Genomic DNA, 27,928 nt, shown 5'->3' with positions numbered 1-27,928 from the left:
CTGTTCTAGTTCTGTTCTAGTTCTGTTCTAGTTCTGTTCTAGTTCTGTTCTAGTTCTGTTCTAGTTCTGTTCTAGTTCTGTTCTAGTTCTGTTCTAGTTCTGTTCTAGTTCTGTTCTAGTTCTGTTCTAGTTCTGTTCTAGTTCTGTTCTAGTTCTGTTCTAGTTCTGTTCTAGTTCTGTTCTAGTTCTGTTCTATTTCTGTTCTATTTCTGTTCTAGTTCTGTTCTAGTTCTGTTCTAGTTCTGTTCTAGTTCTGTTCTACTTCTGTTCTAGTTCTGTTCTACTTCTGTTCTAGTTCTTGTTCTGTTCTAGTTCTGTTCTAGTTCTGTTCTAGTTCTGTTCTAGTTCTGTTCTAGTTCTGTTCTAGTTCTGTTCTAGTTCTGTTCTAGTTCTGTTCTAGTTCTGTTCTAGTTCTGTTCTAGTTCTGTTCTAGTTCTGTTCTAGTTCTGTTCTAGTTCTGTTCTAGTTCTGTTCTAGTTCTGTTCTAGTTCTGTTCTAGTTCTGTTCTAGTTCTGTTCTAGTTCTGTTCTAGTTCTGTTCTAGTTCTGTTCTAGTTCTGTTCTAGTTCTGTTCTAGTTCTGTTCTAGTTCTGTTCTGTTCTAGTTCTGTTCTAGTTCTGTTCTAGTTCTGTTCTAGTTCTGTTCTATTTCTGTTCTATTTCTGTTCTAGTTCTGTTCTAGTTCTGTTCTAGTTCTGTTCTAGTTCTGTTCTACTTCTGTTCTAGTTCTGTTCTACTTCTGTTCTAGTTCTTGTTCTGTTCTAGTTCTGTTCTAGTTCTGTTCTAGTTCTGTTCTAGTTCTGTTCTAGTTCTGTTCTAGTTCTGTTCTAGTTCTGTTCTAGTTCTGTTCTAGTTCTGTTCTAGTTCTGTTCTAGTTCTGTTCTAGTTCTGTTCTAGTTCTGTTCTAGTTCTGTTCTAGTTCTGTTCTAGTTCTGTTCTAGTTCTGTTCTAGTTCTGTTCTAGTTCTGTTCTATTTCTGTTCTATTTCTGTTCTATTTCTGTTCTAGTTCTGTTCTAGTTCTGTTCTAGTTCTGTTCTAGTTCTGTTCTAGTTCTGTTCTAGTTCTGTTCTACTTCTGTTCTAGTTCTTGTTCTGTTACTTCTGTTCTAGTTCTGTTCTAGTTCTGTTCTAGTTCTGTTCTAGTTCTGTTCTAGTTCTGTTCTAGTTCTGTTCTAGTTCTGTTCTAGTTCTGTTCTAGTTCTGTTCTAGTTCTGTTCTAGTTCTGTTCTAGTTCTGTTCTAGTTCTGTTCTAGTTCTGTTCTAGTTCTGTTCTAGTTCTGTTCTAGTTCTGTTCTAGTTCTAGTTCTGTTCTAGTTCTGTTCTAGTTCTGTTCTAGTTCTGTTCTAGTTCTGTTCTAGTTCTGTTCTAGTTCTGTTCTAGTTCTGTTCTAGTTCTGTTCTAGTTCTGTTCTAGTTCTGTTCTAGTTCTGTTCTAGTTCTGTTCTAGTTCTGTTCTAGTTCTGTTCTAGTTCTGTTCTAGTTCTGTTCTAGTTCTGTTCTAGTTCTGTTCTAATTCTGTTCTAGTTCTGTTCTAGTTCTGTTCTAGTTCTGTTCTAGTATAGTTCTAGTTCAGTTCTGGTTAAGTTCTAGCTTAGTTCTATTTAAGCTCTAGTTCAGTTCTAGTTCAGTTCTAGTTCTAGTTCAGTTCTAGTTCAGTTCTAGTTCAGTTCTAGTTCAGTTCTAGTTCAGTTCTAGTTCAGTTCTAGTTCAGTTCTAGTTCAGTTCTAGTTCAGTTCTAGTTCAGTTCTAGTTCAGTTCTAGTTCAGTTCTAGTTCAGTTCTAGTTCAGTTCTAGTTCAGTTCTAGTTCAGTTCTAGTTCAGTTCTAGTTCAGTTCTAGTTCAGTTCTAGTTCAGTTCTTGCTCAGTTCTAGTTCAGTTCTAGTTCTAGATCAGTTTTTTCTAATGATATTTATGTTTTGACATAAAATTTTCTAAAGAATTATATGTTTAAACATAAATTTCTATAAAATATTTGTTTGGTACATTTCCATACCAAAAAAATCTTAATTCTTTTCATAATTTAAGCTTTAGTTACTTCTAGGTCACTTGGTTGATTTCATTCTTCTTCAAAAAGTAATAAATGTTTTGTGTTTAAAATCTACATGTAAATATTTTTTTCCAACAACCCTTTTTTTAGCTAAACGGGGAAAAAAAGTATCAAAAACATATTCGCACGTTTCAAGCTGTGTTTTTGCATTAATATCAAAATATGCTAAAGAAAATATACAAAAAAAAAAGAATTCAACATAAATTGTTAATGTTAAAAGGAAAACATCAAACATACAACGCACAAGGAAATAATGTAGAAGAAATATTATAATAATAATTCCACAAAACATTTTGCGCATTTAGCTGTCAGCTTTTGTAGTGTAATATGAACACATTTAGTGCCAAAAAGTAGAGGAATGAAAAACAAATATTAATGAATCATAAATACCATGTATTTATAGCCTTTAAAGGGGAACTAAATATGTTGGTACTTTGTTAAAATAGTACTTTTTGGATAGCGAAAAAGTTGCTTTTTAAGAAAGTTCTTAAAATAAATTGAATATTCGAACTGAAACTTGAAATTTCAGAATCAAAGTAGAAAATTTATCTTTTGTAAAAGGTTTTACGGTTTAAGTGTTAAAAGTACTTTTTTTAAGTTGCAATTTTACTAAACATCATCTCTGTTAGAGATATCTACTTGCTTTTTTTTGCTCCAGCACTCACACACAGATTGACCTAATTCCTTTTTCTCTAAATGTTGTAGTTTTTTAATGTTGAGTAAAGAGAGAGAACCACCAATGTTGCGGAAAGTATGATGAAAAACAAAAAACAACAAGTATTGCGTAAAATTGTTGTCATTATTGTGCTATGTACAGGAAAACAATGAAAATCTTATATAGAGGATTGTGTGTCCATGTGTTGGTATGTAAAGGATATGTGATAGAGAAAATAAACAAAGGATGTTTATGGTTTTAGGCAGAGGTGTAAAGGAACTAGTTCTGTTCTAGTTCTATTCTAGTTCTGTTCTAGTTATGTTTTAGTTATGTTCTAGTTCTGTTCTAGTTCTGTTCTAGTTCTGTTCTAGTTCTGTTCTAGTTCTGTTCTAGTTCTGTTCTAGTTCTGTTCTAGTTCTGTTCTATTTCTGTTCTAGTTCTGTTCTAGTTCTGTTCTAGTTCTGTTCTAGTTCTGTTCTAGTTCTGTTCTAGTTCTGTTCTAGTTCTGTTCTAGTTCTGTTCTAGTTCTGTTCTAGTTCTGTTCTAGTTCTGTTCTAGTTCTGTTCTAGTTCTGTTCTAGTTCTGTTCTAGTTCTGTTCTAGTTCTGTTCTAGTTCTGTTCTAGTTCTGTTCTAGTTCTGTTCTAGTTCTGTTCTAGTTCTGTTCTAGTTCTGTTTTAGTTCTGTTCTAGTTCTGTTCTAATTCTGTTCTAGTTCTGTTCTAGTTCTGTTCTAGTTCTGTTCTAGTTCTGTTCTAGTTCTGTTTTAGTTCTATTCTAGTTCTGTTCTAGTTCTGTTCTAGTTCTGTTCTAGTTCTGTTCTAGTTCTGTTCTAGTTCAAGTTCAAGTTCAGTTCTAGTTCAGTTCTAGTTCAGTTCTAGTTCAGTTCTAGTTCAGTTCAGTTCTAGTTCAGTTCTAGTTCAGTTCTAGTTCAGTTCTAGTTCAGTTCTAGTTCAGTTCTAGTTCAGTTCTAGTTCAGTTCTAGTTCAGTTCTAGTTCAGTTCTAGTTCAGTTCTAGTTCAGTTCTAGTTCAGTTCTAGTTCAGTTCTAGTTCAGTTCTAGTTCAGTTCTAGTTCAGTTCTAGTTCAGTTCTAGTTCAGTTCTAGTTCAGTTCTTGTTCAGTTCTTGTTCAGTTCTTGTTCAGTTCTTGTTCAGTTCTAGTTCAGTTCTAGTTCAGTTCTAGTTCAGTTCTAGTTCAGTTCTAGTTCAGTTCTAGTTCAGTTCTAGTTCAGTTCTAGTTCAGTTCTAGTTCAGTTCTAGTTCAGTTCTAGTTCAGTTCTAGTTCAGTTCTAGTTCAGTTCTAGTTCAGTTCTAGTTCTGTTCTAGTTCTGTTCTAGTTCTGTTCTACTTCTGTTCTAGTTCTGTTCTAGTTCTGTTCTAGTTCTGTTCTAGTTCTTGTTTCTAGTTCTGTTCTAGTTCTGTTCTAGTTCTGTTCTAGTTCTGTTCTAGTTCTGTTCTAGTTCTGTTCTAGTTCTGTTCTAGTTCTGTTCTAGTTCTGTTCTAGTTCTGTTCTACTTCTGTTCTACTTCTGTTCTACTTCTGTTCTAGTTCTGTTCTAGTTCTGTTCTAGTTCTGTTCTAGTTCTGTTCTAGTTCTGTTCTAGTTCTGTTCTAGTTCTGTTCTAGATCTGTTCTATTTCTGTTCTATTTCTGTTCTAGTTCTGTTCTAGTTCTGTTCTAGTTCTGTTCTACTTCTGTTCTAGTTCTTGTTATGTTCTAGTTCTGTTCTAGTTCTGTTCTAGTTCTGTTCTAGTTCTGTTCTAGTTCTGTTCTAGTTCTGTTCTACTTCTGTTCTAGTTCTTGTTCTGTTCTAGTTGTGTTCTAGTTGTTGTTCTAGTTCTGTTCTAGTTCTGTTCTAGTTCTGTTCTAGTTCTGTTCTAGTTCTGTTCTAGTCTGTTCTAGTTCTGTTCTAGTTCTGTTCTAGTTCTGTTCTAGTTCTGTTCTAGTTCTGTTCTAGTTCTGTTCTAGTTCTGTTCTAGTTCTGTTCTAGTTCTGTTCTAGTTCTGTTCTAGTTCTGTTCTAGTTCTGTTCTAGTTCTGTTCTAGTTCTGTTCTAGTTCTGTTCTAGTTCTGTTCTAGTTCTGTTCTAGTTCTGTTCTAGTTCTGTTCTAGTTCTGTTCTAGTTCTGTTCTAGTTCTGTTCTAGTTCTGTTCTAGTTCAGTTCTAGTTCAGTTCTAGTTCAGTTCTAGTTCAGTTCTAGTTCAGTTCTAGTTCAGTTCTAGTTCAGTTCTAGTTCTGTTCTAGTTCTGTTCTAGTTCTAGTTCTGTTCTAGTTCTGTTCTAGTTCTGTTCTAGTTCTAGTTCAGTTCTAGTTCAGTTCTAGTTCAGTTCTAGTTCAGTTCTAGTTCAGTTCTAGTTCAGTTCTAGTCAGTTCGTAGTTCAGTTCTAGTTCAGTTCTAGTTGAGTTCTAGTTCAGTTCTAGTTCAGTTCTAGTTCAGTTCTTGCTCAGTTCTAGTTCAGTTCTAGTTCAGTTGTTTCTAATGATATTTATGTGTTGACATACAATTTTCTAAAGAAATATGTGTTTAAACATAAATTTCTATAAAATATTTGTTTTGTACATTTCCATACCAAAAAAATCTTAATTCTTTTCATAATTTAAGCTTTAGTTACTACTAGGTCACTTGGTTGATTTCATTCTTCTTCAAAAAGTAATAAATGTTCTGTGTTTAAAATCTACGTGTAAATATTTTTTTTCCAACAACCCTTTTTTTAGCTAAACGGGGAAAAAAAGTATCAAAAACATATTCGCACGTTTCAAGCTGTGTTTTTGCATTAATATCAAAATATGCTAAAGAAAATATACAAAAAAAAAAGAATTCAACATAAATTGTTAATGTTAAAAGGAAAACATCAAACATACAACGCACAAGGAAATAATGTAGAAGAAATATTATAATAATAATTCCACAAAACATTTTGCGCATTTAGCTGTCAGCTTTTGTAGTGTAATATGAACACATTTAGTGCCAAAAAGTAGAGGAATGAAAAACAAATATTAATGAATCATAAATACCATGTATTTATAGCCTTTAAAGGGGAACTAAATATGTTGGTACTTTGTTAAAATAGTACTTTTTTGGATAGCGAAAAAGTTGCTTTTTAAGAAAGTTCTTAAAATAAATTGAATATTCGAACTGAAACTTGAAATTTCAGAATCAAAGTAGAAAATTTATCTTTTGTAAAAGGTTTTACGGTTTAAGTGTTAAAAGTACTTTTTTTAAGTTGCAATTTTACTAAACATCATCTCTGTTAGAGATATCTACTTGCTTTTTTTTGCTCCAGCACTCACACACAGATTGACCTAATTCCTTTTTCTCTAAATGTTGTAGTTTTTTAATGTTGAGTAAAGAGAGAGAACCACCAATGTTGCGGAAAGTATGATGAAAAACAAAAAACAACAAGTATTGCGTAAAATTGTTGTCATTATTGTGCTATGTACAGGAAAACAATGAAAATCTTATATAGAGGATTGTGTGTCCATGTGTTGGTATGTAAAGGATATGTGATAGAGAAAATAAACAAAGGATGTTTATGGTTTTAGGCAGAGGTGTAAAGGAACTAGTTCTGTTCTAGTTCTATTCTAGTTCTGTTCTAGTTATGTTTTAGTTATGTTCTAGTTCTGTTCTAGTTCTGTTCTAGTTCTGTTCTAGTTCTGTTCTAGTTCTCTTCTAGTTCTGTTCTAGTTCTGTTCTAGTTCTGTTCTAGTTCTGTTCTAGTTCTGTTCTAGTTCTGTTCTAGTTCTGTTCTAGTTCTGTTCTAGTTCTGTTCTAGTTCTGTTCTAGTTCTGTTCTAGTTCTGTTCTAGTTCTGTTCTAGTTCTGTTCTAGTTCTAGTTCTGTTCTAGTTCTGTTCTAGTTCTGTTCTAGTTCTGTTCTAGTTCTGTTCTAGTTCTGTTCTAGTTCTGTTCTGTTCTAGTTCTGTTCTGTTCTGTTCTGTTCTAGTTCTGTTCTAGTCTGTTCTAGTTCTGTTCTAGTTCTGTTCTAGTTCTGTTCTAGTTCTGTTCTAGTTCTGTTCCAGTTCTGTTCTAGTTCTGTTCTAGTTCTGTTCTAGTTCTGTTCTAGTTCTGTTCCAGTTCTGTTCTAGTTCTAGTTCTGTTCTAGTTCTCTTCTAATTCTCTTCTAATTCTGTTCTAGTTCTGTTCTAGTTCTGTTCTAGTTCTGTTCTAGTTCTGTTCTAGTTTTGTTCTAGTTCTGTTCTAGTTCTGTTCTAGATCTGTTCTAGTTCTGTTCCAGTTCTGTTCTAGTTCTAGTTCTGTTCTAGTTCTGTTCTAGTTCTGTTCTAGTTCTGTTCTAGTTCTGTTCTAGTTCTGTTCTAGTTCTCTTCTAATTCTCTTATAATTCTCTTCTAATTCTGTTCTAGTTCTGTTCTAGTTCTGTTCTAGTTCTGTTCTAGTTCTGTTCTAGTTCTGTTCTAGTTCTGTTCTAGTTCTGTTCTAGTTCTGTTCTAGTTCTGTTCTAGTTCTGTTCTAGTTCTGTTCTAGTTCTGTTCTAGTTCTGTTCTAGTTCTGTTCTAGTTCTGTTCTAGTTCTGTTCTAGTTCTGTTCTAGTTCTGTTCTAGTTCTGTTCTAGTTCTGTTCTAGTTCTGTTCTAGTTCTGTTCTAGTTCTGTTCTAGTTCTGTTCTAGTTCTGTTCTAGTTCTGTTCTAGTTCTGTTCTAGTTCTGTTTTAGTTCTGTTCTAGTTCTGTTATAGTTCTGTTATAGTTCTTTTCTAGTTCTTTTCTTTCTAGTTCTGTTCTAGTTATGTTCCAGTTCTGTTCCAGTTCTGTTCCAGTTCTGTTCCAGTTCTGTTCCAGTTCTGTTCCAGTTCTGTTCCAGTTCTGTTCTAGTTCTGTTCTAGTTCTGTTCCAGTTCTGTTCCAGTTCTTTTCCAGTTCTGTTCCAGTTCTGTTCTAGTTCTGTTCTAGTTCTCTTCTAATTCTCTTCTAGTTCTGTTCTAGTTCTGTTCTAGTTCTGTTCTAGTTCTGTTCTAGTTCTGTTCTAGTTCTGTTCTAGTTCTGTTCTAGTTCTGTTCTAGTTCTGTTCTAGTTCTGTTCTAGTTCTGTTCTAGTTCTGTTCTAGTTCTGTTCTAGTTCTGTTCTAGTTCTGTTCTAGTTCTGTTCTAGTTCTGTTCTAGTTCTGTTCTAGTTCTGTTCTAGTTCTGTTCTAGTTCTGTTCTAGTTCTGTTCTAGTTCTGTTCTAGTTCTGTTCTAGTTCTGTTCTAGTTCTGTTCTAGTTCTGTTCTAGTTCTGTTCTAGTTCTGTTCTAGTTCTGTTCTAGTTCTGTTCTAGTTCTGTTCTAGTTCTGTTCTAGTTCTGTTCTAGTTCTGTTCTAGTTCTGTTCTAGTTCTGTTCTAGTTCTGTTCTAGTTCTGTTCTAGTTTTAGTTCTGTTCTAGTTCTGTTCTAGTCCTGTTCTAGTTATGTTCTAGTTCTGTTCCAGTTCTGTTCCAGTTCTTTTCCAGTTCTTTTCCAGTTCTGTTCCAGTTCTGTTCTAGTTCTGTTCTAGTTCTCTTCTAATTCTCTTCTAATTCTGTTCTAGTTCTGTTCTAGTTCTGTTCTAGTTCTGTTCTAGTTCTGTTCTAGTTCTGTTCTAGTTCTGTTCTAGTTCTGTTCTAGTTCTGTTCTAGTTCTGTTCTAGTTCTGTTCTAGTTCTGTTCTAGTTCTGTTCTAGTTCTGTTCTAGTTCTGTTCTAGTTCTGTTCTAGTTCTGTTCTAGTTCAGTTCTAGTTCAATTCTAGTTCAGTTCTAGTTCTGTTCTAGTTCTGTTCTAGTTCTGTTCTAGTTCTGTTCTAGTTCTGTTCTAGTTCTGTTCTAGTTCAGTTCTAGTTCAATTCTAGTTCAGTTCTAGTTCTGTTCTAGTTCTGTTCTAGTTCTGTTCTAGATCTGTTCTTAAGAAAATTCTTTTAAGTATCTGTTTAAGCACACAAATACTAAGCAACAATTTTTGTATAGAATAAAACAAAAAAGAATAATATTTAAAACATGAGGACGAATAACTAAAATAAACAAAACACGAGGATGTTTCTAATGATGATGATGATTATGAAGTTTGTGGTGGTGCTGATGGTAATGGTTGAGTCGAGAAATTTTTCTTTTTTTTGCCTTAAAAGGCAAATATTATTTGGGGCGTTGTCTGTTGAACAAGTTGCTAGTTGTTTTAAGCATTATTAAGACTATTACTGTGAATATTTTTATTTTCAAGAGAAAAAAAAAGAATTGTAATATTAACACAAATATGTCGTTAAATATAGAACATGTTAAATAATAAAGTTTACCATGATGTTATACTTGTTTCTGTATTCAATCATTAAACAAACATTAAAAAAAATTTGTATAAAAACGCAAATTATAATAAAAGTATAAATATTTTGCTGGTTTAGTTAAACAAATTTCAAAGGAGTGGTTTTATTTTACAAGGACTCACATAGGACTTTTATGCTAAACTAAATGACAGTAATAGTGGTTTAGAAAAAAAAAGAACAAGGGAAGGTCAAGTATTATTAAGAGTAATGAGAAATGTAATGCGCACAAAAATAAAGTGTGAAAAACTTGTTAATTTGCTAAAGTAATAAATTAAAGTAATTAAATAGAACTTTATAAGGACGGACTTAAGATAAAATCTATAAAAAGACCTAAATTTTTCAACTAAAATGGGTTTTTGAAACAAAATTTTATAAGAAACTTTGTTGAGAGACAAATTTCTAAAGAAAACTTTGTCCAGACACAAAATTGTAAAAGAAACATTGTTTAGATACCATATTTTATTAGAAAACTTTGTTGCGAAACAAAATTATGTAAGAAAAATTGTTTAGATACTTATTTGTTTGGGAAACTTTGTTGTCTAGATACCAAATTATGTAAAAAACTTTATTGAGAGAAAACATTTTACAGAAAACTTTGTTTAGATACAAAAAATCTAAAGGAAACTTTGTCTAAAGACAAAACTGTATAGGAAACTTTGTTTAGAAACAAATGTATATAGAACATTATGTTTAGAAACACATTTTTATAGAAAACTTGTATTGAAACTATGTTGATAAACAAAACTTTGTTCAGAGACAAAACTGTATAGAAAACTTTGTTGTGAGATAAAATATAGATACAAAATTATATAAGAAACTTTGTTAAAAAACATATGGTTAAGGAACATTGTTTAGAGATAAAATTATATATCAGAAATATTGTTGAGAGACAAACTAGTATAAGGAACATTGTTTAGAGACACATATATATATATAGGAAACTTTGTTGTTTAGACACAAAATTACATTAGATACATTGTTGAGAGAAAAAAATTTACAGAAAACCTTGTTTAGATACAAAATTTCTATAAGAAACTTTGTTGAGAGACAAAACTCTATAGGAGACTAGTTATAATAACAAAATTTCTAAAAGAAACTTTGTTGAGAGACAAATTTTTATAGAAAACTTTGTTGAGGTAGAAAATTGTATAAGAAACACTGTTTAGAAACATAATTGTATAGGAAACGTTGTTGCACTTTGTTGAGTAACAAAATTGTTTAGAAAACTTTGTTTAGAAAACGTTGTTTACAAACTTTGTTGAAAAACAAAATTGTCGAAGAAACTTTGCTGAGAGACAAAAATTTATCGAAGAAACTTTCTTTAGAGGCAAAACTCTATAGGAGTCTCCTTTTAGATACAGCATTTCTAAAAGAAACTTTGTTGAGAGAAAAATTTTTATAGAAAACTTTGTTGAAGTAGAAAATTGTATAAGAAACACTGTTTAGAGACAAAATTGTATAGGAAACATTGTTGAGGGATACATTTGTATACGAAACTTTGTTGAGAAACAAAATTGTTTAGAAAACTTTGTTGAGTGACGAAACTGTAGAAGAAACTCTGTTGAGAAAACAAATTGTAGAAGAAACTTTGTTGAGAGACAAAATTGTTGAAGAAACTTTGTTGAGAGACAAAAATTTGTCGAAGAAACTTTGTTTAGAGGCAAAATTCTATAGGGGACTCGTTTTATATACAAAATTTCTAAAAGAAACATTGTTGAGAGACATATTTTTATAGAAAACTTTGTTGTGGTGGAAAATTGTATAAAAAACACTGTTTAGAGACAAAATTGTATAGGAAACATTGTTGAGGGACACATTTATATACGAAACTTTGTTGAGAAACAAAATTGTTTAGAAAACTTTGTTTAGAGGCGAAACTGTAGAAGAAACTTTGCTGAGAAACCAAATTGTAGAAGAAACTTTGTTGAGAGACAAAATTGTCGAAGAAACTTTGTTGAGAGACAAAAATTTGTCGAAGAAACTTTGTTCAGAGGCAAAACTCTATAGGAGTCTCGTTTTAGATACAGCATTTCTAAAAGAAACTTTGTTGAGAGACAAATTTTTAAAGAAAACTTTGTTGAGGTGGAAAATTGTATAAGAAACACTGTTTAGATACAAAATTGTATAGGAAACATTGTTGAGGGATACATTTGTATACGAAACTTTGTTGAGAAACAAAATTGTTTAGAAAACTTTGTTTACAGATGAAACTATAGAAGAAACTTTGTTGAGAAACCAAATTACAGAAGAAACTTTGTTGAGAGACAAAATTGTCGAAGAAACTTTGTTGAGAGACAAAAATTTGTCGAAGAAACTTTCTTTAGAGACTCCTATAGAGAGTCTCGATTTAGATACAAAATTTTCTAAAAGATACTTTGTTGAGAGACAAATTTTTATAGAAAACTTTGTTGAAGTAGAAAATTGTATAAGAAACACTGTTTAGAGACAAAATTGTAAATTGTACCAAATTGTAGAAAAAACTTTGTTGAGAGACAAAATTGTCGAAGAAACTTTGTTGAGAGACAAAACTTTCTCGAAGAAACTTTGTTCAGAGACAAAACTCTATAGGAGTCTCCTTTTAGATACAAAATTTTCTAAAAGAAACTTTGTTGAGAGACAAATTTTTATAGAAAACTTTGTTGACGTACAAAATTTTATAAGAAACACTGTTTAGAGACAAAATGGTATAGGAAACATTGTTGAGGGACACATTTGTATAGGAAACATTGTTGAGAAACAAAATTTTTTAGAAAACTTTGTTTAGAAACATAACTAAAGAAGAAACTTTGTTGAGAAAACAAATTGTAGAAGAAACTTTGTAGAGAGACAAAATATGACGAAGAATGTTTGTTGAGGGATACAATTTTGGAAGGAACTTTGTTGAGATACAAAATTGTATAGGAAACTTTGATGCGAGACACTTTGCATACGAAACGTGTTTTAAAAACTTTGTTGGGAAACAAATATTAAAAGAAATTTTGTTGAGAGACAAATTTGTAAAAGAAACTTTGTTGCGGTAGAATATTGTATTATGAACATTGTTTAGAAACATATATAGAGAAAACTTTGTTGTGAGACACATTAGTAAACTTTGTTGAGAAACAAAATTTTTGAGGAAACTTTGTTGAGAGTTTAAAATTGTTTAGGAAACATAGTTTTTTTTAAAGATTATTTTAAAATATTTGTTATAAACTTAATTTTTAAAAACACTTTCTTTTTTTTATAAAATTTTGTTTAATTTTTTTTTTTTCTTAATTTTTTACCTCAAAATCTAAAGATAAAATTATAAGTTTGCCTTCTTGCACTTTACTCATTTATATAGAATTTTTTCTTTCTTTACAATAAGAAATTTTAGCACCATTTAAAATGATATTGTCTAACCAGAACTCACTCACTTAAAACTGATTTAAAAACGATGAAATTATATCTAGACAAGCAATAGCTCACAATGTATAATCTTTAAGTTTTATAATTAAAAACAAAACAAGATTATATCGCGGTTTAAATTATTATTATTTTTATAACAACAGACTCACTCAAAACACAAATGATTCACTTGGTGTGCAACGTTTGGGGTTTTCAGTTACTTGCCAGCAACATTGACAATAACAAAAAATAAAGAATATCTAAAGAAAATCTCGAAAATTTCAAAAAAATAAAAATGCAAGTTGCAAGTCTAATTTTACATGTTTTCAAACGTTTTAAATTATTTCAACTAAAGGTATTTTATTTCTGTAAAAAGATTTTAGCAGCAGACTAGAATAGAAAACATGAAATATTAAATATGCTTTAAAGTTTGAAGGCATAAAGCATGACATTTTGCTTTATGAACAAAAACAAAAAAAAAAAGTGGAAAATAAGAATGCAATGAAAAGGAAAAAATCAAAGCTGGAAAAAAGGGTTGTTAAGGTAGAATTAAAGAGAGAGAGAGAGAGGAGGAAAGAATTTTTACAAAAAAACTTTTGGTATAAGCGAATTTTAGATACCCAACACTCAAAAGTTTTGTTGAGCAACAAAATTCTACAAGAAACATTGTTGAGAAACTAAAATGTATAAGAAACATTGTTTAGAAACATTGTTGAGTCAATATTGTATAGAAAAACTTTGTCGAGAGTTACATTTGTATAGGAGACTTTGTTTGGGGACAAAGCTGTAGAAGAAACATTGTTGAGGGACAAAATTGCATTTGAAGAAACATTGTTGAGAGAAAAAATTGTACAAGAAACATTGTTTAGAGACAAAATTGTATTGCAACACTTTTTGAGTAACAAAATTGTGTAGAAAATTTTGTTTATAGACAAAATTGTTCAGAAAACTTTGTTAAAAACAAAACTGTTGAAAAAACTTTGTTGAGAGACAAAACAGTTTAGTAAACATTGTTGAAAGACAAAACTGTAAAGGAAACATTGTTTAGAGACAATATTGTATAGGAAACTTTGTTGAGAAACAAAATTGTTGAAGAACATTTGTTGAGAGACAAAACTATTTAGGAAACATTGTTGAAAGACAAAACTGTATAGGAATCATTGCTTAGAGACAAAACTTAAAATTGTATAAGAAACATTGTTTAGAGACAAAGTTGTATTGGAAAGTTTGTTGAGGAACAAAATTGTATAGAAAACTTTGTTTATAGACAAAACTGCAGAAGAAACATTGTTGAGAGACAAAATCGTAGAAGAAATTTTGTTGAAAGAAAAAAACTGTAAAGGAGACATTGTTGAAAGACAAAACTGTATAGGAAACATTGTTTAGAGACAAAATTTGTTGAGAAACAATAAACACTTTGTTTAGAGACAAAACTGTAGAAGAAACATTGTTGAGAGACAAAACTGTATAATGAACTTTGTTGAAAGACAAAACTTTATGGGAAACATTGTTTGGAGACAAAATTGTATAGGAAACTTTGTTGAGAAACAATATTGTATATAACACTTTGTTTAGAGACAAAAATGTAGAAGAAACTTTGTTGAAAGACAAAACTGTTTAGGAAACATTGTTGAAAGACAAAACTGTATAGGAAACATTGTTTAGAGTCAAAATTGTATAAAAAAAACATTTTCTATAAAACAAAATTTTATAGAAAACTTTTTTGAGAGAAAAAATCCTTAAAGAAACTTTGTTCAGAAACAAAATTGAAGAAACATTGTTTAGAGACAAAATTGTATGTGAAACTTTGTTTATAGACAAAATTTTAGAGGAATCTATGTAGAGAGAAAAAACTGTTGAAGAAACTTTGTCGAAAGACAAAACTGTATAGGAAACATTGTTTAGAAACAAATTTATAAAGAATACATTGTTGAGAAACAAAATCGTATAGAAAACTATCTTTTGAGACAAAACTACATTCTTTATAGTCAAAATTGTAAAGGAAACTTTGTTGAGGCACAAAATTGTAGAATAAACTTTATTGAGAAACAAAATGGTATAAGACACATTGTTTAGAAACAAAATTGTACAGAAAACTTTGTTTGGAAATAAAAATGTATAAGAAACTTTGTTTAAAAACAAAATTCTATAGAAAACTTTGTTTAGCAACATGAGTACTAAGGAAATTCTAGATAGAATGATGTTTAGCAACAAAATATTTTTGTTTAGATGCAAAAAACTATAGGCATATATGTTACTGTATAAACTTTTGTTTAGCAACAAAATCTTATTGTTTAGAAACAAAATTGTATTGTTTGCAATAAAAATTTGAAAGAAACTTATGTATAGCAATAAAATTGTATTGTTTAGAAACAATATTTGCAAGAAAACTTTGTTTAGCAACAAAATTATATAGAAAGATACATATGTTTAACAACAATATTCTATAGAAACTTTTGTTTAGTAACAAAATTCTATAGAAACTTTTGTTTAGTAACAAAATTCTATAGAAACTTTTGTTTAGCAACAATATTCTATAGAAACTTTTGTTAAGCAACAAAATTCTGTAGAATTCTAAGAAAATTCTAAAGAAAATTATGTTTAGCAACAAAATACTATTGTTTAAATGTAAAAATCTGCTATAGAAATAAAATTCTATATAAACATTTGTTTAGCAACAAAATTGTATACAAACTTTAGTTCAGCAACATGAGGCATTACAAACCTTATAAACAAATTATAATACTTCTCTCCTTTTTAGCAGTTAAAATATATTTTAAATTATACACATTTCATAACGAGAAGAAAATATGGAGAGCTTTAAGAAGAGGGTTGAGTCGAGAGGGTTTCAGAGACCTAAAATGAACACAAACAAATTTACATAGTAAGTAAATCCCCTTTTCTCAATGGTGGCTAAATGTATTTAAGCATAAAATGCAATTTTTTTACCTTTGACGTTTTCCTCTAATGAGGTAGCAAAGAAAGTAAACATAAATAAAGGAAATCGAAAAAATATGAAAACATAACAAAACACTTAGAGAAAAAATAAGGGCAAAAGAAAATATTTCAGATCATATAAAATAAATATGATCAAATATCAGTTTAAAAACCAGAATTCTCATTGAAAACCTGTTGCTTTTTTATTTAAAAGGTCAAAGTTCAATTTCTTATTTACAATATAATATTGAGAGCATCTTGAAACCTTCACAAACAATCTGAACCATAAATATGTGAACAACTATTTTCTCATAATTTCATTTTTTTATCTTATAAAATATATAAAATTTATTATTTGAAAACGATTCAATTATCGATAAAAGAAATCATTGAAAAATATTTGAAATTCTCTTCTCCTTTAGTTTATGTCATATAAAGACATTTTCAATAGGAAATATATGAACATGAAGTCGACAGAAAAAAAAAACCCAACTTAACCTCATTTCAATTATTTTTAGCCCTTTTTTGCTATATACGCTCTCATATATAGTTTTTTTCGAATAAAGTGTCTACAATAGTTTCGGGTGGAAAACAAACAATAAAGCAAAAAAAAAGTAGAAGAAAACAACTTAAGCAAAAGCAACATGTAGACTGAGGTCTTAGGGAGGGAAATAAGGTACAAAAGTACTATTTTTTTATGGTACTTTGGATATCAAGTAAAACGTGTTATTGAAAAATAAAGGAAAAAGATGCTTCAGGAAATCATAGTTAGTCAATCCAACGACACTCCAAATGAAAAATCGGACTCTCTCACAAGATCTGAGGCAAAGAGGATCAGGTCTCCCGAAAAGTTGACAACTGAGAATAAACCTAAGAAGAAAAAGAGCTCCCCGTCTTCTAATATACAGTCGAAGCCAAGCCATACTCCACTCAAAGGAACCTAAAGTCAGAATCCAGCGAGTAAGGGTGACAACGCCAAGATAGATATACCGAAGACGATCACTCGAAGGTACGGGTATCTCAAAAGAAGCTCCGAAAAGCGAGGAAAGAGAGGCTAGACAGTGGAAAAGGAAAATAGCCGCCATCTTACGCCAAAATTGCCAGAAGAAGACACCGGGACGATCTCTGCTATACAGTTAACGATGCCGGTAATCCGACAGGCAAAATTCCAATAGACCAACAGACTAAGGTAGAAGATTTGATGAACAATAAGATAGTGGACCATGAAATCGCTTCAAAGGGCAAACAACCAATAGCGAACGTGAGCTGCGAGTTCAGCATGGTCGTGATGTTGATGAGATTGGCATCTCACCAATGTGTTAGCACCCTAAAGAACTTGATGGAAAGTATCCCTCCTCCCTGGGACGGCGGTAAGCTAGGACTGTTACAACAAGCCTCGAAAAGGACACTAAAATACCTAACGTTAAGGAGTCAAATCCTAAAAGCGAGGAAGCTACCACTAACTCGCAAAAAGAAGATGCAGCTACCCTTTCCAAAATTGGGAGGGCGCTGATTGAAAGGGATGTCAAAACCGGCCCCGATAAGTACACTAAAACACCTAAGACGGTAGCCAAAGCATCATTAGCAAGTACTGGTAATTTTGAGGAGTCAAATCCTAAAAGCGAGAAGGAAATCGCCCACTCGCCAGAAGACAGAACAGCAGTGCTGTCCAAAATTGGGAAAGTGTCAATTAAAAAGACTGCTCCTGCTAACTTTAGATAAAATTTTAATTTTTCATGAGTTTAGCTGATTTTATTGCATAACAAATAGAACTCAAGCAATTTTAATAACTAAACTTTAGTTTCAAAGGTTTAAACTAAGTTTAACTAAGCTAAAATCAAGTTTAAGATTTAAATTTAGTTTCATTAAATTATTTAAATAACAAAAACTTAAACTTTGGATAACCAAGTTTAAACTTAGTTTAACTTTAACAAAATTTTGAAGTTTTCTTAAGTTTAGCTGTTTTTATTGCATGACAACTTATGCAAAAGCAAATTTAATGCTTAAACTTAAATTTTTCAAGTTTAAACTAAGTTTAACTAAGCAAAATTTAAGTTTAAGGTTTAATTTTGTTCGCAAAGGTTTATTTGGCAAACAAATAACATAGTTAAGTACTTTTTGGCCGACTTTTTTTTAACCCATCTCTAATGCAGTTGATTTCTAAAGGGAAATAGTACAATTTTATAAATAAAACAAGGCACTGCCTGAACCTACAACTAAAAGGCAAACAACAATTGTGTCTACTTGATATAAAAACAAGTAAGAGTGCTATATTCGGTTGTGCCGAATCTTATATACCCTTCACCAAGTATGTTTTAACAAAACAGTTTTTATTTATATTTAGAATTTAATTTAATTTTATAAAATTTCAATTAATTTTTGTATTTTATTATAATTCTACATTTTATATCTGCATCAAAGTAAGTAAAAACAACAATAACAAATAAATAGATCATTTGTAGTACAAACCGCATTTTGAATCGACTTGTGTATCTCTGCACACATGTCACACATAACATACACACAAACAAATATAAACTGTATTAGCGCAGAAAGAACTGTACTACCACTGTTAACTGTTAAACTGTATTACCACCCTCAAACAAATATGAGCTGTTTTACCAACATTTTACTGCTTTATCTCATTGTTGTTGTTTTTTATACTTTTATTTATAATTTGTTGAGGAAATTTTCAGAGGTAGTCTCAGATTTTTGCCAATATCTCAGTTATTTATGGATCGATTTGGCTGATTTTCAATAGGAAACTTCTTGAAAGCATGTCTGACAGAATTTTTGAAGATTTGGATCCCGAAGATATCGGGGGTCTTCAGAAAATTGATTTCAACAGACAGACGGATATGGCTTAATCGACTTCGCTATCTATAAGGATCCACAATATATATATATATATACTTTATAGGGTCGGAAAATTATATTTTGGAAATTACAAACGGAATGACAAACTTATATATACCCTTCTCACGAAGGTGAAGGGTATAACAAGACACTGCCTGGACCTACAACTAAAAGGCAAACAACAATTGTGTCTACTTCATATAAAAAAAAAGAAGACAACGGACAAACGACAACAACAACAAAAAACGACCAAGACTAGTAATACCAGAAAACCCTAAATAACACCCCACGTACAGTCGATGGCGGTACAACAACTTGGCCAAATGCCAATTTTATATTGTATACTAGTATTTTCTTCTTTAAGTAAATTCATCCGTGTGTATGTTGCATGCATGAGCATGTAATCTTTCCATACAATTGTTTATTCCTATACATTTGTACGATTTTATATTTGTTTAAAATGCAAGAAAAACCATAATTTATGGACAATATGAATTCTAAATAAAATATGTACGAAAGAAACAAAAAAAAAACAAACAAAATTGCATATAAAAAAATTTCCTATATGAATAGTAGTAAAATTACATATTTTTGTTGTTGTTTTTTTTTTACATGGACAAATACTCATAAGACTTGTTGTTGGAAATGGAAAAAAATTTTGAAATTATAAACATTTTTTCCTTAAGAAAAAATGTTTTCCAGTTGTCTTATGTTATAATTTCTATTTGTTTTCTGTACATTTTTTCGTTTAAAAACAAAAAAGTAAAAAGTTTTGGGCACTGGAGCATGAAATTTTCTTAAAGTTAAAAGTTTATTTTATTTCCTACTATTTGCACTGAGAAAAAACATCCAGTTAAAGTAGAAAAATTAAAAATTTTTAAGCCTAAATACTAGTATCAAGTGAAATTTCCCGTTTATATAAAGTTTAAACCAAGTTTAAGAAAAACTATTTCTTGTTTTACTTTGCTTGTCATTTTATCTACTATTTAAAACTAAAAATGAATGATAAACTTACTTTAAGCTAACTTAAACTAAGTTTAAACCCAAAGTTTTAATAAAATTTTTTGCAATTTCAATTACAAAGAGAAAAATTTCCTGGCATCTAAATCTGCTATTAAACGTTTAAATAAGTTTATAAATTAAAAATTCTAACAGTTAAACTTAGTTTAAACTTAATAAACTCGAGTTTAAGCTAAAATTTTTAATGATTCTAATTCCTTATAATTTTAATAAATTTTTAAAATCAAAAAATAAAGTTAAACTTGATTTAAGCAAGCTTAAACCGAGTTTAAATCTACATTTTAACAAAAAAATATATATTTTTTATAAAAAAATTTATATTTTTTTTTTGTAATTTTAACTATAAACATTTAAATAAGTTTGTAAATTTTAAAATAACTATTTATAACTTAATTTTTTAGCAGTTAAACTGAGTTTAAACTTATCTTAACTTAATAAACTCAATTATAAGCTAAAAACTTGTAATGACTTTATTTCCTTAGACTTTTCTTAAATTTTTAAATTAAAAAACGAAAGTTAAACTTGACTTAAGCAATGTTAAACTTAGTTTTTTCCTTAGTTAAACTTAGTTTAAACTCAGTAGAATTAAGTTTAAGACTTAAAAACATTATTTTCTTTACAAAACACAAAATTGTGCAGAATTTTTAGTAAAATTTTAGGTAAACTTTACTGTTTCTTTAGTTAAACTAAGTTTAAACTCGAAAGCTAGTCTTACTAGGGTTCTATAGTTGAAACGAAAAGTCGACTTTTTGCATTCAGTTAAAAGTCGACTTTTCGACTTTAAGTATTTTATAAATAGTCGACTTTTTCCGACTTTTCGATTTTTTTCAACTTTTTGACTATTTTCGACTATTTTTTGACTTTTTCGAGTTTTTCCGACTTTCCGACTTTTTTCACAGACGGTAGTCTAGTTATCATCTTTTTTGGAACAAAATAGTCGACTTCGACTTTTCGACTTTTTTCGACAAAAAGTCGATTGTTCGATTATTCGAAAGTCGATTTATAGAACCCTATTTAAGACTTAATATTGTTTTCTTCATATACACTCAAAATTATAAAAATTTTACAAGAACATTTTATTTAAACTTCAGTTTTCCTCGTTTAAACTAAGTTTAAACTCTGTAGAGTTAAGTTTAAGCCTTAAAAATTTAGTTTTCTTTAAAAATAATTTAAATTACAAAACATTTTCAGTAAAATTTTAGCTAAACTTGTTTTTATCAAAAGTAAACTCGGTTTAAACTTAATAAAACTAAGTTTAAGATATAAAACTATTGTTTTCTTTATACTAATAAAAAACTAAAAAGAATTTTTAAGAAAATTTTTATTAAACTTGAGTTTTCCTCGTTAAACTAAGTTTAAACTCAGTAGAGTTAAGTTTAAGCCTTAAAAACTTAGTTTTCTTCAAATATAATCTAAATTACAAAACTTATGCGGTAAAATTTTGGGTAAACTTTATTTTTTTCATATTTAAACTCGGTTTAAACTTAGCTAAACTAAGTTTAAGCTATAAAAATCTAATTTTCTTTATATAAGCTTTATATGGTAAAGAGTTTGTATGAATATTTTAACAAAACTTGATTTTTCCATAGTTAAACTAGGTTTAAACTTAGAGGAAATAAATTTAAGCTGCAAAAATATTGTTTTCTTAGTACAAGAACTGAATAGTAAAACAATTTAAAAGAAACAGTCATTAAACTTGAATTTCTCACAGTTAATCTTAGTTTAAACTTGCTTATTGAAAGATTAAGCTGTGAGGCCTTTTGCTGACAAATCCTCGCGTTATTCTCATTTCAAAGGTTTTAGTTTGCTAAACATATATTTCAGTCTTTAATAAAAATTTGAAAAATTTTCCTAAACTTAGAAAAGAAGACGAAAAAAAAAAGTATCGCCAAAAAATGTTCCTCTTCGTTTTTGTCCTATAACCAAACTTCCATAAACTACTAAAAATACATTTTATCATTTTCAAGCAGTTCTATCGATGATAATCTTCTAAATACAAAGTAATCTTTTAAAAGAAAATCTCCATTAGCAACTTTAGCAGACCCTTTCCTCCCCCAATACAACAAGCACACACACTCAGCAGATATACAACATAAATTACTGACACATTAAATTCTATGCTTTTTTGGAAAAAACGTATAAATTTCAAAAATACAATGTCTTGCCTTTTGATACTAAGGCACAAGAGAACGAAAGAAACAAAATTAAAAGATTATCGATAAAGATTTGAACTTAATGTCACAACAACAAATTCCCAATGTGAACAATCTAGCGAAGACAATAATGCAGCTAGCAAATGAATGCAATTTTTGTTTTGTAAAGATTTCCATCTGCAAGGGGGCGGGGGGAGTAGAGATAAGAATTTGTAAAAGAATTTTTTACGCCCCCATATTGTAATGGATCTTATGCATGCAAATACATGTTAGAACATGTATGCGTAAAATTTTAAAAATAAATAATACTTTTGCTCTTTCTCTTATCTTCCTTGATATTCAAATGAGTTGAAGTTGATACTTGAGACTGTAAAATTTTCTATATGATATTTTTGTTACAAATGAGTCCTTATTTTTGACTTCAACTTCTTGTCGCTTTGTTTTGGAAGTCCTTATTATATGTTTGATGACTAAATTAAGGTTTGAAATGGGAAAAGAAGTTGATTTCTTTTATTTACAGAAAAAACACTTAGAGAAATTAAGGGGTAAAACAGCATAAACAGATCTAGAACAGAACTAAAACAGAACTAGAAGAGAGCTAGAACAGAACTAGAACAGAACTACAACAGAACTAGAACAGAACTAGAACAGAACTAGGACAGAACTAGAACAAAACTAGAACAGAACTAGAACATAATTAGAACAGATCTAGAACAGATCTAGAACAGAACTAGAACAGAACTAGAACAGAACTAAAACAGAACTAGAACAGAACTAGAACAGAACTAGAACAGAACTAAAACAGAACTAAAACAGAACAAGAACAGAACAAGAACAGAACTAGAACAGAACTAGAACAGAACTAGAACAGAACTAGAACAGAACTAGAACAGAACTAGAACAGAACTAGAACAGAACTAAAACAGAACTAGTACAGAACTAGAAAAAAACAGAACAGAACTAGAACAGAACTAGAACATAACTAGAACAGCACTACAACAGAACTACAACAGAACTACAACAGAACTACAACAGAACTAGAACAGAACTAGAACAGAACTACAACAGAACTAGAACAGAACTAGAACAGAACTAGAACAGAACTAGAACAGAACTAGAACAGAACTAGAACAGAACTAGAACAGAACTAGAACAGAACAGAACTAGAACTGAACTAGAACTGAACTAGAACTGAACGAGAACTGAACGAGAACTGAACTAGAACATAACTAGAACAGAACTAGAACATAACTAGAACATAATTAGAACAGATCTAGAACAGATCTAGAACAGAACTAGAACAGAACTAGAACAGAACTAGAACAGAACTAGAACAGAACTAGAACAGAACTAAAACAGAACAAGAACAGAACAAGAACAGAACTAGAACAGAACTAGAACAGAACTAGAACAGAACTAGAACAGAACTAGAACAGAACTAGAACAGAACTAGAACAGAACTAGAACAGAACTAGAACAGAACTAGAACAGAACTAGAACAGAACTAGAACAGAACTAGAACAGAACTAGAACAGAACTAGAACAGAACTAGAACAGAACTAGAACAGAACTAGAACAGAACTAGAACAGAACTAGAACAGAACTAGAACAGAACTAGAACAGAACTAGAACAGAACTAGAACAGAACTAGAACAGAACTAGAACAGAACTAGAACAGAACTAGAACATAATTAGAACAGATCTAGAACAGAACTAGAACAGAACTAGAACAGAACTAGAACAGAACTAGAACAGAACTAGAACAGAACTAGAACAGAACTAGAACAGAACTAGAACAGAACTAGAATAGAACTAGAACAGAACTAGAACAGAACTAGAACAGAACTAGAACAGAACTAGAACAGAACCAGAACAGAACTAGAACAGAACTAGAACAGAACTAGAACAGAACTAGAACAGAACTAGAACAGAACTAGAACAGAACCAGAACAGAACTAGAACAGAACTAGAACAGAACTAGAACAGAACTAGAACAGAACTAGAACAGAACTAGAACAGAACTAGAACAGAACTAGAACAGAACTAGAACAGAACTAGAACAGAACTAGAACAGAACTAGAACAGAACTAGAACAGAACTAGAACAGAACTAGAACAGAACTAGAACAGAACTAGAACAGAACTAGAACAGAACTAGAACAGAACTAGAACAGAACTAGAACAGAACTAGAACAGAACTAGAACAGAACTAGAACAGAACTAGAACAGAACTAGAACAGAACTAGAACAGAACTAGAACAGAACTAGAACATGACTAGAACAGAACTAGAACAGAACTAGAACAGAACTAGAACAGAACTAGAACAGAACTAGAACAGAACTAGAATAGATCTAGAACAGATCTAGAACAGATCTAGAACAGATCTAGAACAGAACTAGAACAGAACTAGAACAGAACTAGAACAGAACTAGAACAGAACTAGAACAGAACTAGAACAGAACTAGAACAGAACTAGAACAGAACTAGAACAGAACTAGAACAGAACTAGAACAGAACTAGAACAGAACTAGAACAGAACTAGAACAGAACTAGAACAGAACTAGAACAGAACTAGAACAGAACTAGAACAGAACTAGAACAGAACTAGAATAGATCTAGAACAGATCTAGAACAGAACTAGAACAGAACTAGAACAGAACTAGAACAGAACTAGAACAGAACTAGAACAGAACTAGAACAGAACTAGAACAGAACTAGAACAGAACTAGAACAGAACTAGAACAGAACTAGAACAGAACTAGAACAGAACTAGAACAGAACTAGAACAACACTAGAACAACACTAGAACAGAACTAGAACTGAACTAGAATAGTTCTAGAACAGAACTAGAACAGAACTAGAACAGAACTAGAACAGAACTAGAATAGAACTAGAACAGAACTAGAACAGCTCTAGAACAACACTAGAACAGAACTAAAACAGAACTAGAACAGAATTAGAACAGAACTAAAATAGAACTAGAACTGAACTAGAACTGAACTAGAATAGATCTAGAACAGAACTAGAACAGAACTAGAACAGAACTAGATCAGAACTAGAACAGAACTAGAACAGAACTAGAACAGAACTAGAACAGAACTAGAACAGAACTAGAACTGAACTAGAATAGATCTAGAACAGAACTAGAACAGAACTAGAACAGAACTAGAATATAACTAGAACAGAACTAGAACAGAACTAGAACAGAACTAGAACAGAACTAGAACAGCACTAGAACAACACTAGAACAGAACTAGAACAGAACTAAAACAGAACTAGAACTGAACTAGAACTGAACTAGAACTGAACTAGAACTGAACTAGAACTGAACTAGAACTGAACTAGAACTGAACTAGAACTGAACTAGAACTGAACTAGAACTAAAGTAAAAATGATTTAGAAAAAATCCATCTGCTTCGAAATTTGAATATTTTGAAAAAATTCATGGAAAAAATTTTCTTCAATCAAGCAATTTTGTTTTAAAATTAAAAAAATATTTCGGATGATATTTTTTAAATATTTTTACTAAATTTAATAGCTTATGTTAAGGTCTATTAAATTTAAAAGAAACACAAACTGTCTTTTACAACTTAAGATTGCACAATTTTAAAAATGTAGCGAGAACAAAAGATAAAATATTTTTTGCTTAAAACATCAGAAGTTTTGTTTTAATACAAAACATTTTTTATATGTTAATAATATTGTCTAAAAATTTTGTTTAATTTTATTAGCTCTGGTTATGGCCTATTAAATGTTAGAAAACATGTCGCGTGTTTTTTTTTTAATTTATACCCGGGAGATTTTGACTATAATAAAATTAAGGCTAAAAAATGTTCTAACAACTTTATTTTCATAAAGTTTGTATTAAAATTTTCAAAATATTTTGATAAATTTTAATAGTTTATAATACGGTCTATTAAAATTTAGAAAATAATTTCGTAATTTTGTTGTTTTAAATGCTAAAAGTTTGGGATCTTTGAAAATTAAGTAAAAAGCTTTAAAATAATTTTTGTCTAAGAAATTTGCTTTCTTGTTCTTTAAAAATTTAAAAAAAAATATTTTAAAATTTAAGTTTAAGACAAAGACCAATTTTTTCGTTATATGTATAATTTTATTGTTTAACAAAAATGTCCTTTTTCATAAAAAGAAAGTGAAACATGTGCTTTTGTCTTCAATATATGTAATTTTTTGTTACTTTTTGTTTGTGTAACAGATAAGGGTGTTTAAAAACACAAGTAATTTACATGTTCTTTAACAAATAAAACAGTTATCAAATGCATAAAATATATGTATGTATTCAAAAATTGTTGGGTTCAAAAGAGCCCAAAAAGTTTAATGGGCTTGGTGGTGGCAAAATTTATTCAAATGGTGGTTGTTGGTGACAGTTTTGTTTTTTTGTTGTTGTGTCTCGTTATAATATTTTATCGTCTAAATGCAATGAAAGCTAGTGAGGCAAGTGCAAACCAGACATGGAAAATAGACAATTTGAAAAAATACAATAACTCAAACCAAAAGACAAGACTAGACTATAGATTAAACTATAGACTAGGCTATAGACTAGACTATAGACTAGACTAAAGATTAGACTATAGACTAGACTATAGACTAGACTATAGACTAGACTATAGACTAGACTATAGACTAGACTATAGACTAGACTATAAACTAGACTATAAATAGACTAAACTATAGACTAGACTATAGACTAAACTATAGACTAAACTATAGACTAGACTATAGACAGGACTATAGACTAGACTATAGACTAGACTATAGACTAGACTATAGACTAGACTATAAACTAGACTATAAACTGGACTATATACTAGACTATAGACTAAACTATAGACTAGACTATAGACTAAACTATAGACTAAACTATAGACTAGACTATAGACAGGACTATAGACTAGACTATAGACTAGACTGTAGACTAGACTATAGACTAGACTATAGACTAGACTATAGACTAGATTATAGACTAGACTATAGACTAGACTATGGACTACACTATAGACTACAGTATGGACTACACTATAGACTACTTTATAGACTATAAACTGGACTATAGACTAGATTATAGACTAGACTATAGACTAGACTATGGACTACACTATAGACTACTTTATAGACTATAAACTGGACTATAGACTAGATTATAGACTAGACTATAGACTAGACTATGGACTACACTATAGACTACACTATGGACTACACTATAGACTACTTTATAGACTAGACTATAAACTAGATTATAGAGTAGACTATAAACTGGACTAAAAACTAGACTATAGACTAGACTATAGACTAGACTATAGACTAGACTATGGACTTACACTATAGACTAGACTTATAGACTAGACTATCGACTAGACTATAGACTAGGACTAATAGAACTAGACTAATAGACTAGACTAAGACTAGGACTATAGACTAGACTTAGAACTAGACTATAGAATTAGACTATAGACCTAGACTATAGCCTAGACTATAGACTAGACTATAGACTAGGACTATAGTTCTAGACCAATGTAATGAGACTATAGTCTAGTTCTACAGTCCCTTCTATAGTCTAGTCTATAGTTAGTCTAAGGTCTAGTCTATAGTCTAGTCTATAGTCTAGTTCTATAGTCTAGTCTATAGTCTAGTCCTATAGTCTAGTCTATAGCTAGTCTATAGTTCAGTATAGTCTCGTCTATAGTCTAGTCTATAGTCTAGTCTATAGTCTAGTCTATAGTCTAGTTCTATAGTCTAGTCTATCGTCTAGTCTATAGGTCTAGTCTATAGTCTAGGTCTATAGTCTTAGTCTATAGTCTATAGTCTTATAGTCAGTCTATCGTCTAGTCTATAGTCTAGCTTTATAGTCTAGTCTATAGTCTAGTCTATAGTCTAGTCTATAGTCTAGTCTATAGTCTAGTCTATAGTCTAGTCTATAGTCTAGTCTATAGTCTAGTCTATAGTCTAGTCTATAGTCTAGTCTATAGTCTAGTCTATAGTCTAGTCTATAGTCTAGTCTATAGTCTAGTCTATAGTCTAGTCTATAGTCTAGTCTATAGTCTAGTCTATAGTCTAGTCTATAGTCTAGTCTATAGTCTAGTCTATAGTCTAGTCTATAGTCTAGTCTATAGTCTAGTCTATAGTCTAGTCTATAGTCTAGTCTATAGTCTAGTCTATAGTCTAGTCTATAGTCTAGTCTATAGTCTAGTCTATAGTCTAGTCTATAGTCTAGTCTATAGTCTAGTCTATAGTCTAGTCTAGTTAGTCTATAGTCTAGTCTATAGTCTAGTCTATAGTCTAGTCTATAGTCTAGTCTAGTCTATAGTCTAGTCTATAGTCTAGTCTAGTCTATAGTCTAGTCTATAGTCTAGTCTAGTCTATAGTCTAGTCTAGTCTATAGTCTAGTCTAGTCTAGTCTATAGTCTAGTCTATAGTCTATAGTCTAGTCTATAGTCTAGTCTATAGTCTAGTCTATAGTCTAGTCTATAGTCTAGTCTATAGTCTAGTCTATAGTCTAGTCTATAGTCTAGTCTATAGTCTAGTCTATAGTCTAGTCTATAGTCTAGTCTATAGTCTAGTCTATAGTCTAGTCTATAGTCTAGTCTATAGTCGAGTCTATAGTCTAGTCT

At 30.4% G+C, this 27,928-nt stretch overlaps 1 protein-coding gene across 1 annotated transcript in view; it reads right to left on the bottom strand.

The window, feature by feature from the left end:
- Positions 1–27,928, bottom strand: part of LOC119606736 (GTPase-activating protein CdGAPr) — a 182,734-nt gene that overhangs the window by 16,204 nt on the left and 138,602 nt on the right.

Source organism: Lucilia sericata, unplaced genomic scaffold (genome assembly GCF_015586225.1).
Source record: "Lucilia sericata isolate MDLA Ls3-8-SP2 unplaced genomic scaffold, ASM1558622v1 Contig000617F_arrow, whole genome shotgun sequence".
NCBI lineage: Eukaryota > Metazoa > Arthropoda > Insecta > Diptera > Calliphoridae > Lucilia > Lucilia sericata.
The sequence above is the reverse complement of the archived record's forward strand: the minus strand, read 5'-3'. Positions and strand labels throughout refer to the sequence as shown.